The sequence below is a fragment of the Rissa tridactyla genome, chromosome Z, assembly GCF_028500815.1.
Source record: "Rissa tridactyla isolate bRisTri1 chromosome Z, bRisTri1.patW.cur.20221130, whole genome shotgun sequence".
In the NCBI taxonomy this organism is placed as follows: domain Eukaryota; kingdom Metazoa; phylum Chordata; class Aves; order Charadriiformes; family Laridae; genus Rissa; species Rissa tridactyla.
The window spans coordinates 42,177,994-42,197,076 of record NC_071497.1 but is presented as its reverse complement, the minus strand read 5'-3'; the positions used below and the strand labels follow the sequence as shown (position 1 = coordinate 42,197,076).

Below are 19,083 nucleotides of genomic sequence, written 5' to 3'. Positions count from 1 at the left end.
AACAAAAAGTATTTGATAATTTTTAATACTTCGTAGATGTCTTCGCCATCGGTGTTTATGCAGTGAATTTTGAGCGGCAATGTAGTGGGTTTTGGGAGCAGAAAGAAGGCTGTCCCTTTCATTTGAAACTGGAGCAACTTACTACGTTTGGAAAAAAGTGGTACGCTGCATTCAAACCCTTAATAAGTGTTTTTTTTCTACAGAATTTCCTGTGGAATTTTTATTTGTTTAGAATATACACTTGTGCACAGCAGCTGAATAATCCACTTGATTTAAATGTCCCCAAGATCTTCCTGATGTGATTGACTTTAATGACTCTGAAGGATGTTTAATGGTCTGCTGGCTCAAAGGTGTGCTTTACTTCAGTCTTGCGTGTGTTTTATTTCAGTCTTAAATTTATTACACATTGTCAGAAATAGACTTAATCTTTTGATGACTAGTCTTAGCTATTGTCATCGCCCTCTGTCTTTTCTCAATTTAGGTTATGCTCACATACTATATAGTAAAAGCCCATGTATAGGAGTCTGTAAGTGTGGACATTGTTATTTAAAGAAATATATTAGCACAGAAGGTGAAGGCTAGGCCTTTTACAAAAGCAAATAAAAAGGTTTTGTTAGTTCCTAACCTGCTTTTTGATGACCGTGGTACTAAAAGTAGTCATGAGTACAACTTACTATACTGTCATCCTCTCTTCTTCTTCCAGTCCCAAGAAGCTCTTCTAGAGTAGGAAGGTAGCTCACTGTTAAAAGCAAATACGTTCTTTGTTGTTTTAATTAAACAGACAGGATTGAATTCTTAAAGGTGTGTAAATTGTACTATACTCGTTTGGTCTGAGCTGCATATATTTTCGTGCGTTTCTTTTGTTTTGGGCACAAATTGAGTGACTACTCACAATTGTCTGGTTCCTCTCATCAGACACTTAGCTTACAGATTTTGTGAAACCTATACCAGCATTTGAAACTAGCCTACATATTTCAAACGTTTGCATGGATATTTATGCTATATAAATATCAATATATATGTATGCTATATAAATATGAAAAATAATATTGATCTGATGAGGTACAAGACACAAGCTGTCTATTATCCGTCATTTTATTGGGATGGCAGTCTCACTATGAATGAGTGAACAGAAAAAACCTTCCTTTTCCCTTTGTACCATTAAGCTAAGTTCTTACCCTACATAGAGCTCCACCCAGGCAGTCTCCATGTCTGAACAGCACTCTTGAAGCACAGGGTATTGATACTTAAATTTTCCATAGTTTTGATTCACACATGATTGCCAGTGACAATTTGCTTAATAAAGAAGGTACAAGAATTTTGTTGTCCTCCTGTGCTATAACTGCATTCTAGTTAAAAACAATTTTTCAAGAAAAACTTTTATTTTTATCCAGAAAAATTGATGATGGAAAAGAAGCTTAGGCAATTATGTTGTTCTGTATGTGCCTTTCTCCCTTTTCTGCCTTTAATTTAGGCATCCATTGGGTATTTTCAATTAAACTTGGTAGTACTCTAAATCTGCGATGTTCCTGTACGAGATGCCGAGGGGAAAGCCCACATAAAGGCAAGGCCAAAGCGTGAGCTCCATCATTGCTGGGAATCCTAACAGATGCATGAGGGGGAAGATGTTATGACTGTCCCAACCACAGGAAACATTTTTGTTGACACTTTGAGACAGTTTGGTCATGAGACACAAGTTCCTAAGAAACTGGATTTCATTACTTTTGCTTCTCACAGAATTTAATGTTTTGGTTTTATGAACTATATCCTAAATACTTTTCAGGTTGCATGCTCCAAATGTGGTGAACACCCACATAATGTATTTGCCTTACACTTGGTTTCCTTCTTCACTCCTAACACAAATACCTGAGAAAAAAGGGGCCTAGGACTTAGCTTGGAAGACTGATGAGTATCTCACTGATGTTCTCTCACCCGTATTGCAAAAGGAAATGAAATAAATCTAGAGAGTATTAAATGTTTCCATGCTCAAGATCCTGTTTATTTCAAAGAAAAGATGACCAGCTCAGTGCCAGTTCTGCAGTAACTATGGTTGTCTTGTTTTTGTTTAAATTTGACATATTTTTCTGGTTTTTGGCTGTACTTCTGACAAATTCAGTGAAGCTGCTCATATATTTAAATGCTTTGCTTACCAAGCCTTAGTCATTCATCCTCAAGATCTCTTTTCCAAGTGACCACTTTTCTGATTGAAGAAGAGACTTGACTTCTCCGAATGGGCCAGAGTGCTTTTTAGTGCGAGATATGGTGTGATTTTTATTTAAAAAGAAAAAAAAATATCTTACAGTGTAGATTAAACCATGGGGGGGAATCTGGGGATAATATTTGAGGGAGAATAATTGTAGAATTAATTTGCCTTAGGCTCAGTTTCCTTCTATGTCCTGCAATTCCCCCACCCCACCCCCGCTTCTTGTGGTTGTTAAAGTTAAAAGTAGGTTCCCTTCTGAGCATTACCAGTTTATAGTGTGAGAAACCCACAACATGGAATTCTAAGTTTATCACCCAACTTTACCTTCACTGAGGCTTGATAAATAATGGCCTGTTTTTTTGACAATAGGTGTTACCTTGAGTTAGCCTCTTAGGTATTCAAATGCTTATTAAGAAATAGAAGGAAGTAAAAAACTTTTAATTTTATCTTTTGTGGAGCACAAGCAACACAGACACTCATATTTAGGAGAAGTGATTGCTTGAAGAGACTAGGAAGCCAGGGAAAAGTGATTTCAGCTTTATCTGGTTTTATAGATGCAGATATGTAAACAGAAGGTGCATTTTAAAGCTTTTTCCAGTCCAAGCAATTAATACTTTTTTTCTAATGCACCCTTTTATTTTTTACCATCTGTAATATTTTTCAAAGAATTAAACATTTGCTCTTCTTTGAAAAACTATCACGCTTGTTTATCAGCACAGGAGAGGAAACACAACAAAATGCTTTTCTGTGTTACGGGCATTGCTCCTAATTTCACAGAGCTCAAAATTGCAGGATGGAGTTGTATAAAAGTAGCTGAGAGATTCTGGACATCTCAGAACATACTACCTAGTGGTGTGAAGATACAGTTTTAATGCAGCCATGCCTTTACAAAGCGTCCTCTGCTAAACAATTGTGAAGTGCTTTTTTTTATGTAAGGAGCTTATTACCATTGCATGACATACCTCAAAAACATGTAACGTCTCTCTTAAAAGTCTCGGTCCTTCAGAATTGAAATAAGAATGTTTATCTTGATTTTACAGATGGTATAAACCAAGGCATGGAGATGCTGGGTAGCTTGTCCAAAGATATCTAAGAAAGTTGGGCAGGGCAAGAAAACGGACTGAAGTCTTCAAGTTTGATGTCCTAACACAAGCCTTCATCTGAGGGCTCTCTGTGTTATAAATACCAAAGAATTAAGCCACGCAATTTCCCATGAAGCAGTTAGTGCTCTGCGCCCCAAAGTGTGGACAGGTTGGTGATATTTTAGCCTGTAGCAGAGGTGGGAACAGAAGCTAGTGCTGTGACTTCCTTTCCCCAGGAATACTATGAAAGGCCAAGCGCATATAGCAGTGTAACTGATAAGATGACCTTGAGTGTGGGAGGATTCGTTTTATCAGTGTTTATACTTCTTAATAATGAATTAAGGTTATATTTAGTGGTTTCTGATTATAAATAAAGCTAAGAATTTAATGGACAACTATTTACCTTTTTGTCTTTGTCTATGAGTGTATGCAGCCCTGTAACTTTTTAACACAAAGGGAGGGTAGAATAATTAATAAAAGCTTGCTAAATCGTGTTTTTTCAGTGCAAATAGTTTTGATTGTAAGAATTTCAGGCATGGTATGATAGGGTATTGGGGGCACAATACTTAGTTTAGAAGCCAGAAATGTGCCCGTGTGTTGTGTCTGCCCAGCATAGAAAGAAGTATGATGGGCAAGTCTGTTCCTCTCCTATTAAGTTGGAAGTAGTGTAGAGCTTGAACCTATGATAAAGAACAATTGCATACATAATTCTTTACTATAGAGGTATAGTTATACTAATGATGTGTGTTGCTTTGCAACTATGTAAGGCAGAAATACAGAGTTAAGTATCTTGTGTGAATGTCCTGTGTAGCGACCTAGCCTTCTGGTATAAAGGGGCATGTAAGTAAATATTTAACAAGTTATATTTAATTAAAAGTATCTGGTCAGACTTATCAGATTCTCTTATGCTTTTTCAGGGTCACAGGGACTTTTTCGGAAAACGCACCATTTTGAACTTCCAGGGTGTATTTCATATCTTGCACTTGTTTTTAATCAGTTAAAGCCTGTGAATGTCCTGTATAGGAATTTGTTTGAAGTGTTTTTAAAAAGGGAGGTTGTGTAATACCAATGACCTAGATGGCGTGTAAACACTAAGTCTTTTCATTTGTTTTCTCTTGTACAGAGCATTGAGACAGGAAGCATTCTTAGAATTATTTTTAGATTTTTAAAAGTCAACCTTGATTTCCTCATGTAACAGTAATCCCTTGGCTAGGCCTGAAAGCAATATTGTTTACTCTTCTATGGTGCCATATGCTTGCAATTTTTTGCTTTATTTTGGGTGTCTGTGGTGGTTGTTTTTTTTAAGAAAGTACTCAGAAACTTCCATTTGGATTGGATTGCCGTGCTTGAACTGTTTGGGTATAGACAGAAGTGCTCCCTCATGTATCCATGATTGTCTCATTGTGCGTCTAAATCAAACACAGTAAGTGGTTTGATTTTTTGCAGTCTTGTGAGACTGGGCTCTAAAAGATATATCTAAAAGATCACTCTGTTGCTTAATAATTCTGTTTTCTTTATGACATCACAGTTGTGTGACAGAAAGATGACTGAGCAATTAGGAGTCAGGAATTACGGTTTTCTTCTTAGCCTACACACTGCTTGTTTTCCATCTGAGCATTCAGCTGAGCAGTGAGCTATAGGTCCCGATGCATCTTTACACCTAGGTCTTGGGGCTGCTGTTGCTTTATTTGATGTGTCCCTCTTTTTAAACTGAACAGAAATCGAGTGCATCAGTGTGTTTCTGTAACCCTTACCATTGCTCCTTTTCCATTTACAGTGTTAAAATCTGTGAAGCTTCTACAGAGATGTTGTCTTAAACATGCACAGGCTGCAGAATTACTGAAACTTACTATCGTTTCTTCTACCGCACAAGTGAGCTGTGCTATGTAGAGAGGGTAGGTGGTTTCAAGGTTCTGCATCTTTGTAATGTAAAAACATACTTAGCTAAGTGTTATGTTATTTGTCACGCCAAGCTAATATTTGTAAAACTTATGAGACTGGTAGATGTTCTGGCTGTTAAGAGTTCAGGGAGTTCCTGTTTGTTGTTGCTCGTGTCAGAGCAATGACTGATGGTTTCAAGTAAGGGAATTGAAATGTTAATTGTTCTTCATGCTAGACGTCAGCTTTTCAGTATCTTACCCATGTCTGTCTTGCAATACAACTTGATGTTTCCAAATCATGCGCTAGCCAGCGTTTGACTATTTCTTTCATCAATAAAAAGGTAGTGTTTTTCAGGTTATCTCTTCCTGAGTCATTTTCATCTCAACGTTTTTATTACCCTCAAACCTCAGAACAAGCCAAATGATTATAATGTTGTAAAAATGTCTTTTCGTGACAGAATACAAATCCCTTGTGACTGAGCAAATCTGCTATGGAAAACAGTTACTTTTTGAAGACTATTATATGAGTTTTACTTGGTCATAACATGGTGAGTATCTGTTAAAGTATATGAAAACCAGATTATGGACACAGAAACATGAACACTGTATTACTCACCTACAGATTTAAAAAAACCCCAAAAGCTCAGTACTAATTACACAGAGGACAAACTGGAAAGTGAGAGAAGTTGGATCCATATACCATCACTTTAATTATTGTGATTCTATTTACAGTTTTTATAAATTTCTTAGTCACAACATGGGGAGTGACAAAGCCATGAAGCGTTAGCAACACAAATAACATCCTTGAGATTTCATAATACTAATTGCTGCTCGCGTGTTGGCAGAGGAGACCTAGGTAGGCATAGGAAAGGAATTGTAGAAGGAAAGTTGAAGCTCAAGGATTTTTTCTTTCTGGTCTGGGGAGGCTTCTCTTCTTCTGTGGTAATATTACAAATAGCTCCACAGTTGGCCTGTAAAACACTCCAAGACTGGACATAAAAGTAAAGTTGCTGTAAGTTACAGGTAGGGAGAACTTGGCTACTTAATTATTTTGCATTTGCTTTTAAAGTTAGGACATGGGGGATAGGAATGAAAAGATAAATGGAGGGAATGTCAAGTTAAAGATGGCCTTACAAGGATATCCTCATATTCTGGAAGCTAGCATATAGTGCAAGTGGGTTTTTTTTCCAGTTTATTGAATTTATTGACATCTTGGCTTAGTTAAGAGCGGACTGGGTGGGTGTTTCGCAATGCGGACTCTTTCCGAAGCACTGGCAAAGATTTAACAGTAAATCCAGCTGAGTTCCCCTGAGGGTTTGATCTGAAATTCTAACTTTCATATTAAATTAGGCATGGTTACAAGACAAGAATTATTTGAAGTTTTTATGAAGCATGTGACTGACAGAACAGGCAACTGGGATGCAAATTGTTTTCATGTATGTTTTCTTTGTTGGGTCAAAAATATAGTCAGGATAAAAAGGTTCTTATTTAAGGGACTTGCTGAGACATAGATAAAGAGATAGTTTTTCAATCTTAAAAAAACCAACCTCCTGAAACTTATTTGCTCAAGTTTCCTTCGTTTGAGGATTCCCCCCCAGAAGAGGGCTTCCCCCTTTTTTCTAAACACCTGAAGCTTCATACAACTATCCCATGTATTTCAACCAGACAATCGTTTGGTGCGTGTTTGGGGGTTTTTTTGTTTTGTTTAGACTTAAGTTTTATTTTTGAAATTCACTGTGATGTGGCAGTGGCCAAATGGACTTCCCATTCATTTCCTTGGCCTGGTTTATATCTATATTGCTGTGACTCTTTATGGCAGGGTGCTGCAGCTATTCCTGCCAATGTTTCAGGTTACATTATGAATGAGAATCATGAAATAAATGTTGTCCCATGCCACTTCAGGCAGAAGTTTCTATTAAACTTCGAAATGTCCCATCACCACACCACAATTGGTTTTTTTTTTCAACTCAAAAATTGTGCTATGCTTTGGAAATAACCGTATATTCAACAAATTTAGATTGATGTGTGATTAGAGAAAACAATGTTAAAAATTCTGGCAGTCAGTCACCTGTCTATGCTTGTGTCTTCTCCACGGTTCCTGCTGGAAAAATTCCTTGCTGGTGTCAGGGTTAGCAATGTGGGTGCTTCGAGGGAAATGCAAGGTAGAGCGACACAATTGTTAAGTCAGTCTCCCCACAGTAGCAAATGCAGCCCTTTTATTTTAATTTCCTGTCTTGCATCATATCCTGTCTGCCTGCCTTTTCACATGGTTTCTTACCATGTTCCCTGCCCCCATTTTCCTCATTACTTTGTAGGGAAGACTTGAGTTTCAGCAACCTCTTTATTTCCTCCCTTCGCAAAAACAGCTATCATGAGGGTGAAAATCCATTTCTAAACAGAGGATGTTTATAGAGACACTGCTGTAACAAATACCAGTCCTTTACCTGATTTAAACCTCTACTAAACTCATTTTTTTTCTGGTTTGCCTATGAAAAGGGAGGGAGAAGATAAAAGGTTAATGTCTGCTTGTTTTGTTTTTAATTGAATCAATGGAAAGTGAATAGGTCTTTCTGTGTGGAGCAACTCTGTGCTATTACTGACACACTTGTCCCTCTTTCTTTTCTTTTTGTACTGTTGTTCATCTGTTCTTGTGGAAGATACTATTGTCATATAATATAAACTGCAGAGAACCGTTTCTTCATGAATGTGCCTGTGTTGATTTTATGAAGCATTTTAGGCACGTTTGGATGCACAGAAAACACTAAAAGATAAAAACTGAAATTATGTTAAGAATGTGATTGTTTCATTTTTGCTCAAACACGAATGACACCTCACGAAGGTATCTTCACTTAATCTGCAATAAAAACAGGATCAAAATTTGGAAGTGGGGATCACATGTGGCCAAAGAAACAGTGCATACTTTGGCTCCATCCAGTAGCTCTCTCAGTCATTGTAGATGCTCCAGCAAGGTGCAGTCGTCTTCTGAGGACTAGTGCTTTTGAAGTAGGCTTTTCTGTTACAAAGTAGACTGTTCCAGAATAGAAGGGGTTTTTTTTACCCAAATGGCAGTACAGCAACTCTTAAACGTTTACGCAGATTAAATGTTTTTACAGTATATGCTGATAGTTTTGATAACTAGCCTGGGTTTCTGGGGAGAACAGTGGCTATGTAAAACCTTTTCGTGTCTTGATTTACGTTTGGATAAGATTGGCAATAGCTAAAAATTAGCTGTATCTTAAAGGTTGCTGAGTGTTTTGGGCGAGGTAAGCCCTTCCTTTTTAGTAGGAATGGATCCTAAAACAGCTAAGAAGAGAGTTGGTATTGCTTAAAATCCTTTTTTGATTGTTTTAGCAAAAGCCAAGGGTAGGGTAGATTTGAAGATACGTATCAACATGTGAAGCGCTGAGTTGATGCTAGTTCTCTCAGCCTTGTATCATTTGCAGACTTTAAAGGCATTCCCCCTGGAAAGAAAAAAGATAAGGTTTTTCCGCTATTTACTCTGGGGTTTTTGTTTTAGTTATTTATTTCATTTTTTAAATGTGTAGGATACATTCTGGAAATCTGCAGTCCATGTAGGGGAGAGAAGATATGTTTGAACTGAGCAAGATGTAGGAACTAAATACATTGTGTATAAGCCAGTCAATGTGAATGCTCAGTCAAAAAGGTCTTTTAGAATTAAAACCATTTTTAGGTCAATTGATGTGATGGTTAGACAAGAGACAGCTGACGGCCTTTCAGCAGGGGCTGCTGAGCTTGACGTATGTGTAAGAGAGTATCCACTATGAAGTTGTGAACGAATATTTATGGTCACACCACAAGTAATTGGGAGGGGGCTGAAAGAGATGCCTTGTTACTACCTTAAAGAGAAGGAAGAAATAGTTCAAGAAAAGCCAGTATGGGAGGGGAACCTGAGCTTCGGTGGGATCCACGCTGTAAGTTTTCAGGGAAGGAGTACCTGTCCTTGCTAAGAAAGGCTTTGTCCCAGATGGGAATATCCATGTGCCCGGTGCGTGCTGAGGGTGCACAGCAATCCCAGATTTCACGGCCTCCTGGCTAGGTCACGATTAGGAAATTTCTGCATAAAATGTTTTGGGTTTTGTTTTCTTTCTAATGTCTTGGCTGCCATACAGAAGCTAAATACTACAATCTTCTTTAAGTATACTGCTTTAAGATTAGACAACAGGGAGACCCTTTTGAAGCCTTTATGAAAACCTCTGTCTTTGCTTCTCAGAACAGTCTGGAAAGCTCCTGAAATGGAGGAGAGGGGAGCTTGGCGGTGAAAAGGCACCTTAAAACTGACAGAGGGTAGTAGAATCTGTACACGTTGGGATCTCCGATAAAGTGTTTTTGGATTAACTAAATGCAGGATAAATTATAACAAAGAGCAAACTGGTTAAACTGGGAGTTCCCATTAACATCATAAAAGTATTAAAAATAGAATTCACAGCAAACAGGATGTCTGGTCCTAACTGTGCAGTTTCGGTTGCCTGGTATTTATGCAGTTGACCTTCTGTGCTGAGATCAGAGAGCAGTGAGGAGCCTCGTGACTGTGAATAAAACTCCTGTTTAATCTGATCATGGTAGCTCCTGGAAGGAGTGGGCTAGCATTTAAGGGTAATGCAGAAGAATGAATTAGTACCTCCAGGGAACAGCACATACGCAGCTCCCACTCTGCAGGTGACACATCCTTTCTGAAAAGCTGCAATTGTGGCCAGTGGAACTACATATTTTCTTTTTAATAGTAGTGTTAAAATTCTTTTTTTTTTTTTCTTTTTCCCCTCTTCTCTGATATTATATTTGGAAGTAGACTGTCAGGAGTACAGAGACTTTACTCCAAATTCCTGAACTTGTTGTATCAAATGAATTAACAAACCAATAGTTTTGGGAGATGGGCTGTGCTGCCCAGCCACAAGGACTTAGTAGTGAGCACTCAGTGCATCCTGGGAAGCATTCCCCATTGACCATTTAAAGTAGAACTATTGAGAAAATTCTTTCTTCAGCCCGATAGGCAAACAGGCATGCCTGCAGCTTGTAGTCTGGACCAGACAGCACCGACATTTTAGCACGGAGAACAGTTTGTGTTCACAGTCCCTGCCTTTTGCGTGATGGCAGATGAGCGAGTCGGGCTGGCTCCCGAGAGCTGGAGCGCACGGGGCTGTTCTTACGGCCATATGAAATACGTTTTTTTGTATTCATACTGTTGTGAAACACGGTCAGCTGTGCCAACAGCTCTTAGCTGAAATTAACCTTCTCTACTGTGTGCTTTTTCTGTTGTTCTGAAGACTTCCATCTCTGTCCACTGAAAAGCAGGCTGCCTTAAGTTTTAAGGAGAAAATCCATGAATTTAACAAAAGACGAAGTAAAAAGTATCTGAGATACTACTTTTAAGAGTTGATAGCAAATGCTGAAATTTGTTGAAAATAGTGGTAGCATGGTTGCATAAAAAGAAGGCTTAAGAATCAATATTAAAAGCCCTAAAAATAAGGCGGTCCTTTTTCAGTGCTTGGAAGAAACAGGCTGTTTCAAAGTCGGCCTATCTCAGTTTATAAACCTTTTTTCTTAATGCTCAACTGACTTCTTAGTAATACATTTGGTATTATTTTAAGAACTCCTGAAATGGTATTTAGTGTCTCTGAATGTGTATGTAGTTCGTATGAATCAGTATTATAGAAATTTTTTCCCAGATAAGTGTACCTTGGTAAACAAATCAAATAATAATAGTATTCATAGAGGCTCAGAAATTTCCCCAGATCTGTGCTGTGGAACAGTTGCATGTCAGTAATAGACATGACATGTCTTGGAGAATGAATGTGGTTGCCACAAATGGCAATTTTCTTCTGGAGAAGAAAAAAAAAGGTGGAGCAGGGGGAAGAAAGAATTTCTGTTAATTTGTATTGATCTGGGTTTCAATTTTGTGATGATTCACTGAGGTTAGTTTAAGCTGTACATACAGATCTCCACTTAGGCTCGCCTCCAAGTTCTTAGGTTTTGGTAGTGCCCTACTTTCTGATTTTTCTTCCTCTCGCTTTTAAAGGAGGATGTTGGCTTACAGCATCAGAAATTCTGTTGCATATCAACATATATATTAACGGCATACTTGAAATAAAAGTTATTTGAAATAGGTATTCCTGGCTTATTTCTCAGTGTCTTTTTGCCAAGCCATTTGTTTACTGAACCTTTGAAAAGAGAGATATAATTTTCAATTAACTGAAGGAATGTACAACATTCAAATACCACGCCCAGCCTGCTTAGGAGGACAATATTTTTTTTGTGCCTACATGCCCTTGAATAGTTAAGGGGCAGGTTTTGGGTTGATGTCAGTTTATAATGGAAAAATACAAGTCTGAAGCTATTGCTTGACAAGGGAAAATCTGTAGGTGAAAGCAAAACACTGGAAGAACATATGGTACAAGAAGTATAGTTTTCTTAAAGAAATGTAACCATATTAGTGGAATGGGATAGACAAAGAGCTCTAGTCAAGTTTTGATTTCATCTCAGACTGGAGGAAGCTTTAAGATCTTATTTGTCTTCTCAAAGAAGGCACAGTGTGTGTATGTGTGTGTTTATATGATTTTACTTTCCCCCCTTCTCCTCTGCCAAAAACGAAAAGAAATGCTGTGTTTTAAGAAATGTGACTGTCAATTTTTAATTGGTTTCATTATAACTTTGAGTTTAAAAGAGGTGTTTTTTAAAAGCAAGTTGATAGTACTGCTTTTTGACCTTGCTGGGAAAGCATGATTAATCCCTTTTAAGCCCTTGCTTGGTCTTCTCCAAGAACAATGTCTTTTCCTGTGCCATCTGTGTTTCAGCAAAGTAACTAGGCTTGAGTAAGACCACACACACATTTGGGTCTGTGACAGTAGAGGATGTGGATTTAATTCTGAAAAGGTGGGTTGGTCTAGAGCAAATGTACTCAACACCCACAGGAGGCTTCCTTCCTCCCCACCTGATGTCCTCGCCAGCTGTCCCTGCTCGCTGCCTGTGGAGGTTCTCATGGCTGGGTGTGGGCAGAGCTCCACTTACAACCTGACTGCCCTTGCTCAAAAGGTATGCCGGAGCGCAGCAAACTTCCCTCAAGAGTGTGGGGAGACATCCAGGATGATCCCACAGCTCACATGGATTGAAGGCTGGTCATTGAGTGCCAGGTCCTTAGGTGCACAAGGCTATGCATAGGGTGTGGGCAGGGTCTGCATTTCTCCCTGATGACTCTGAAGGCATCCAAGAGACAACCTGCTGTAACCTTCTCAGCTAGCCCCTTCTGCTGTGAAGTAGCCATAGTAGCTCTCCAGAGGACACTCCGCCAGTACCACGCAAGCACGGAGTATGTTGCAGCTCCTCGCTGCAACTAGTGCTAAAAGGCTGGAGCTGGAAGCTTTTAAGTATTTTTTTTGAGTCCCTGTGTTACTAATTTATATGCTCTGAATGGATCAGGTCAATAAACTGAATGTCTTCAGGCAGGAAACTTTAAGACAAATACCAGAAAAAATGACAAGTGTGCTCTTTGCTAGGTTCTAGCCCTAAATTATCACTGCTTTCCCTTTCCCCTTCCCCCTTATCTCTTGTAAGTCATGAAACTGGAGTGTTTTATATTTTGTGTGTGTATCCACAAGACAATGAAAATACACAAATACTGCGTTGTCAATCAGCAATACAGATTATTGAAGGTAGGTTTTCATAGAATAGATCATTAGCAGGCACTGATTTTAATACTGGGCCAATTTCTGGGCAACACAGTTCTTAGCGAGGTACTATTCATAGGCTTTCAGTCCTTAAGCAAGATCTTTGCGGGCATGTGATGCCTGTGTCCACCATAGTCCCCATTGAGTATGTCCCATGGAAGGACTGACAGTTTTTCAAGTGGGGAGAAAGAAGGATTGAAGAGCTCAGATTTGGCTGACATTAGTGCAAGTTTTTACAAAAATGGTATGTGCACATTTACTGTTCTGGGAATGCAGCCACTGGATTAATATTTGCAGTTTTGGTATTATTTTTTGTGGGTTTAAGTTTGCTTTTGAGTTTGGAGTTTAAATACAGATACGCAATACAGGATGTCAAGCCAGGATTTTACAGCCCCTGGAGATGCTGGCTGTGTTCAGGCTATGCTTGGATTTTTCAGCCTTAAGATCCTTTGAGGCGTAGAACTGTGAATAGATGGTAGCTTGTGCCTCAGTTGACTTGAGAAGTCACCCTAGTGCCACACAGGTTTTTCTCTCTTTTCTGCTGAAGTTCAGGCACTGGCCTACCTCATGCTTCTCCAGCAGTGCTACCAGAGGTTAGATTGGAAAATTACCACTACATAGCTCTGAATGGCAACCACATGGCTCCACTACTACATAGCTCTGAACGGCAGCCACAAGCTCACTTAACACCGAGGGTTTTATCGAAATTACACAAATCATTCTTTCTTCCCCTTTGCCCTTTTCCTTAATTGTTTCCTACAGTGATATATTTGCTTCAAGGACATTCCCATCTGATTTCAGAGGAGAGGAAGAAAGCTGATCAGCTCCCAGGAAATTCCTTTGGTAACTGCAGGGGCTGAGCTTGTGATATTGTGGTATTAATAGTTGCTGTTCAGATTTTATGGATACTGTCTTTCACCTTGAAGATTATTTTAGTCTTGTTTCCTACCAGATATGCTCACATAAAGCTAATGTCAGTGTATATGTGTTCATCCGTATGTTTTCTCTAGTAAACTGGCTTATCTAAATGAAGTATGACAGAAAGACAGATGTCAAAGACAATTAATACACCAGCCAGATAGAGGAGGGACAGTCAGTAAATAATGCCATTGAAAGAGAGCTTGAGATTTGTTAGACACGGGGAATGTCTCTGTAGAAAGCCCCTAGCAGTACCCGAATAAACTTCAGGTGAGTTTACAGTCAACCACAGGACACACATCCAGTTACTGCATGTAAAGCTGTATAAGGGGAAAATACAGTTTTATTTCTTGTGATGGTAGCAACTTGGTGCTCTGGTTTCACTGCGGAGTGGTTCATGAACAAGACTACTATTTTGCTTTTTCATACCCTGAAATAGGATAACATAATGTGATTAGGCAAAGCTGTGTATGATGGGACAAATGCAAAGGTAGGGATTCCATTCTGATGAGGTCCTTAGATTAATTTAGGATCTAGGGCTAACTGTTGAAATATCTTGCAAGGGGATTGAAGGGAACGCAAAATCTACCACTAATATATTTCCTAGTTTTTATTTGTGAATAAAACTTCAAGAAAAGTCAAATCAGGTGGTGTGGGGGATGTTCTTTCAGCATTCTGAAAAAGGATATTAGAGTCTGGGGGTTTGTCTTTTGTTTTCCCAAAAGTTAAGTGGTACTGCATGTGGATTCATTTAGACCAAATCAGTGTTGAGCTCCGCCCAGGTTGTCCAGTCATTATAAAACTCATGATGCCTCCAAAGCTGGACTAAGACTCCTGAGACAATTTTGAAGCACGTTGCTCGGCCTCTCCCACAGAATGCATGTGAATAATATTATTAGCTAGACAGAAGTATTTTTCAGACTGTCTTACACACTAATTTAAAACACAGGTGGAAACTCCTCCCAGCTTGTTTAGGTACATTATTTTTCTCATAGTCTAGTAGTTCACAGTAGTTAATTAAATGTGCTGTGGGTGCCTCCATTAGTTAAGACAAAATATACTTCAGAAATGAAAAAAGAACCTATTTCTTTAACATGCATGAAAGTAACAGAAATAATTTAATTTTTAATTTATTCTTGAATCATCTGGTTTGCTGCTGTGTAGACAGAAATGCTGTGACGTGTAGCTTTTTTTACTTAATTTCCCCTTTGGGGAAAGCCTGATCAGGCAGGATTTTTACTACATTAGTCTTATTAAATTTTACCAGTCCTCTGTTTCCCTGCTATGAACTTTGGCATATGATGGGAAAGAGGAAGAGACAGAGCCAAGCTAACATTCTTAGTGACTTTGGGTGAAACAACTGGCAGTCCATCATAGCAGGAACCTGGATGTCTTACATCATCTGTGTGGACGGAGCAAGTGTGCCAGTCTTTCTTGTTCCACCTGAAATGGCACTGGCCTGTGAAGCAGGTTCTGTTTGATGTTGTGTACAACCTTAAAGGACAGAAAAACCTCGTTCTCATGCTTGGTGGTTGCATTAACTCTGTTCTAGGATTTTTAGTGTTCTGAGTCACATCTTTCTCTGGCATCGTTTGGATGAGGAAGAAAATACTGTTTCTAAGTATTTTGTTCTAAGCTATGTTTGTGTATATGGGTGGTATGTGCTTACAAGCATCACAACTGTGAAAGTTTTACTCTCAGTTTCCAAGATGCCCATCTCTGGCTGTTACGGCCTGTTGCAGCTGTCAGGAAGAGTAGATGAGTGACTATTTAAGTCAGTTGCGATCCTTCCATTTCCCCTCCACGAGCCCCCTCAGCATTTTCCATGTTAGCAAGCTTTCAGAAATTATCAGAGTTTACAGACTATTCTTTCATGGGTATGCATCTACCTTCCAAGTTTCCTTACAGAACTCATAGAAAGAAGTGGCTTGATTAGCTTCCCCCGGTCCTCGCTGTGGTTTTCCATGGTATGAACCATTAAACTCATTAAGCTAATAGCAAAGAATGGAAAAGAACAAGATCAGAAGGAAGATGTTATGCCTGTTCTTATCCAAAGCTTTCATTCTCTGAGGATCTGATAGGCACAGGGAACTTAACAAAGATTTGGGGGTTGCAGTCACCGTATGTCCATCTGTTTGGTCCTCCGTTGGCCTTTTTCTTTTGTTCTCTTTCTTATTTTTTTGTCTGTCTGCTTCTCTTTCTCAGCTGGGTGGAAGAACTGTCCTAATATCTTTCTCCCTTGTAATATGCACATAAGATGTGAAGAATGACTGCTTTAAATCAATCCTTACATTCATCGGAGAAGCACCCTGTAGTTATGTCAGCCAGCAGATTCTGAATGCAGTATGTTTTATTGCTTTGCAGGCCAAGAGATCATGTAATGATGGTGATCTTTGCTGTTCCACCCAGTGTACAGCATCAACTGTTGTCCAGTTGATGAAGGCGAGTCCTTCAAAGACCAGGCTCAGCTTTCTAAAATGATGGGGGGACGGGGGCGGTGCGGGGAGGCAGAAAAAAAGAGGCTATAGGTGACTCCCTTTCTTGCAAGTGAGGGAATACAGTGCCTCTTCAGGAGTACAGAGAGAACCTTGGTAATGCTTGGTGCTGTTGAACAGAGTAGTTTTAGACAGTTGTTGCATGTAGTGGTATGATACATCGTGCATTGGAAGATTTCCAGCTTTGACTGTGTAGTTTGGCAATATTTCCTGTGTCAGAAAGAATGAAGTTTAATAGCCTCTGAAAGTAAAATACATAGGAAAAAATCAATCTTGAACCTAAATTTTAGAATAATCATATATATATATTCTCAATTCCTGTCGAATCTGATAAAGTGACTGTCCGAAGAATGGATCTCTGGAGTGGATTGTGAGAGAAGCCTGACCCGTCTAGCTGAGAGAACCATTGGGTAAATGCAAAGTATAGCAAATAACTTTCTATTTGGTGTCTGTAAAATGCTATGATCAGAAATTAGTTTGTGATTTTAAAAGTGAGACTGTGCCGGTGTGTTTGCTGTTAAGAAGCATATGCCTGTACTCACTCTGCTTTGCTGAGCAGTGCTGAAAATTTGTATTGATCAGATCTGATGAATTATTTTTTTTCTTCAAAGTAATGCACCTGATATGAAAAAATCTGTCTTTTATGAATTTCTTTTTGATTCCACAGTGAAACCATTTCACTCATTAGGACAGGAGATGTTGATATAGTCCTTTCTTCTTTTCTGAAAAATTTCAGCAGGAAATAGTGGCCTTCCAGTACCTGAAGGGGGCCTATAAGAAAGCTGGGGAGGGGCTGTTTGCAAGGGCATGTAGTGATAGGACGAGGGGCAATGGTTTTAAACTCGAGCAGGGTAGGTTTAGATTAGACATTAGGAAGAAGTTCTTTAAAATGAGGGTGGTGAGACACTGGAACAGGTTGCCCAGAGAGGTGGTGGAGGCCCCATCCCTGGAGACATTCAAGGCCAGGCTGGATGAGGCTCTGAGCAACCTGATCTAGTCAAAGATGTCCCTGCTTACTGCAGGGGGGTTGGACTAGATGACCTTTAAAGGTCCCTTCCAACCCAACACATTCTATGATTCTATGGTTCTAAAAGTGAAATCTTACAGTGCCCATCGAGACTTTTCACAACACACAGCCTTTTGCAATGAGTCCAGTTCACTACATCTTAAGCATGTTGGTTTTGGATTTATGCCAAATTTATAACCATTATTACAAATGTATACTGGGTAACATTGCTCAGCCTGACAGCAGTAGCAGTGGTGTCAATGCTTCCCTTTTGTTTTAAGGTAACCCGAAGTCTTTCACATACTGAGTATCTGTGCAGCATTCGTAATTCTCATGTTGGTAGGAGCTGAAGGCAAAGTAGAACCAAGCCTATAGAGTACCTCAATACAACATAAAATTTTCCACTCCAGAACAGTGGTTTCCTAAGAAGGAAGAGAAGGCAGAAAATACAGATGTCCACTGATTTATTAATAGACAGTGCTTTAAAAAGTGTCTGCTGTATCCATTTTCCAAGGAACACTGAATTCAGCACTGGAAGGGATTGGGGGGTTAGGTGGAAATAAAGTGCAGCCCCAAGTATTTTAATATAGAAAATGAAGAAGGAAGGAAGACAGGTCAGGAAGACAGGTAAATATTTAGATCTACTCAATGTTCACACCATCTCTTAATCTCAGGCGTGTAATATCTTGAAATAAAATGTGGTGCTTAGAAGTTGCGTGGTCTTGTCATTATCCCTTTATCCCTCCTGCAAAGAACAGTCATTGTTATTTTTAGTTCCTTTCACAATTCTTTGGCTTCCCTGGCAGCTTTTTTGGCATCTGTGCTAACTCATTATTTGCTTTGTGTGAAGATCCAGAATCTGACTAAAGAGTCTGTGCTGTGGTCTGAAGGTTAACTGATGCATTTAGACAACAATAACTCTTTATTTTACCCCGAAGCAGTACTTTAGTTGTATACCAAAACTTCACAGTCCATTTGCAAGATCTCAGTGTCTTTGATGTTCAGAAGAAAAAACTTATTTCAGACATCACTTCAACTATGATCAACAGCCAGCCATCTCTCTGGTAGCATTTGGCATGTGAGAAGCAGAACAGCGTAACTGCAACACATGTAAAATGTGTGTCAACAATGTCCACCCTTTAAGTTGGGACATAAATAAAACTCTACCTAATTCATACTGTAGGGGGGATTTAGAGAAGCAGTATGGTGCTACTGTGCTCGAGTATGGTCAGCATATGTTTTGAGTAGTAAAGCTTGGAGCAGAAACCTATGGGGGAAATGCCAAAACTTTTGCTAAATAAGTTGGTTTAGGACTTGTGATTTTTGACAGAACTTACTGGGTAGCGTGAATGGGAGGGTGGAATGACAATGAGTGGGAATACTCATTAAAAAGATACTTCGATCCAGTGTGCTGGTGGTCTTGAACAGGATGAGATGAGCACTCTTCTGTGGCCTCAGTGGATGCCTGGACTAAAGTGAAGCCGTGGTGTGCACAGTAGCAGTGTCCAGGAGAGCTACAGAATCTGACTGCACGATCTGGGGCAGTTCTCCTGAGATGTGCACGATGCAACCTCACCATCTCCCGGGCAGAAGATTTGGTAGAATCCGTTTCCCCTGTGCTTAGATGAGGGTCCACGGCAGCAGCCCTGTATTAATCACGATTGTCCCTATGTGTTTTCTCAGTTGGTTTCAATACGGCAAGGGAAACCAGAAAGGAACACTACATCTGTTTGGAAGTGAAATTCTGGGAGAAGGGTTTTGTCTTCTTACCTAAAAATGTGGCAAGACAGCAATATTTTCTTGCTTCATTTTTTTTTTTT

The 19,083-nt window shown here is 39.3% G+C and overlaps 1 protein-coding gene across 10 annotated transcripts in view; it reads left to right on the top strand.

Moving 5' to 3' along the window:
* The window catches only part of AOPEP (aminopeptidase O (putative)), a 213,204-nt gene that overhangs the window by 137,991 nt on the left and 56,130 nt on the right, over positions 1-19,083 (top strand). Inside the window, exon 15 of one of the 10 annotated variants that reach the window (XR_008463669.1) lies at positions 204-18,989. The exons of the other annotated variants lie outside the window; for them this stretch is intronic. The gene's annotated coding sequence lies outside the window, so the exon portion shown is untranslated. Of the gene's footprint in view, positions 1-203; positions 18,990-19,083 lie in introns of those variants that run through there. 10 annotated transcript variants of the gene reach the window in all.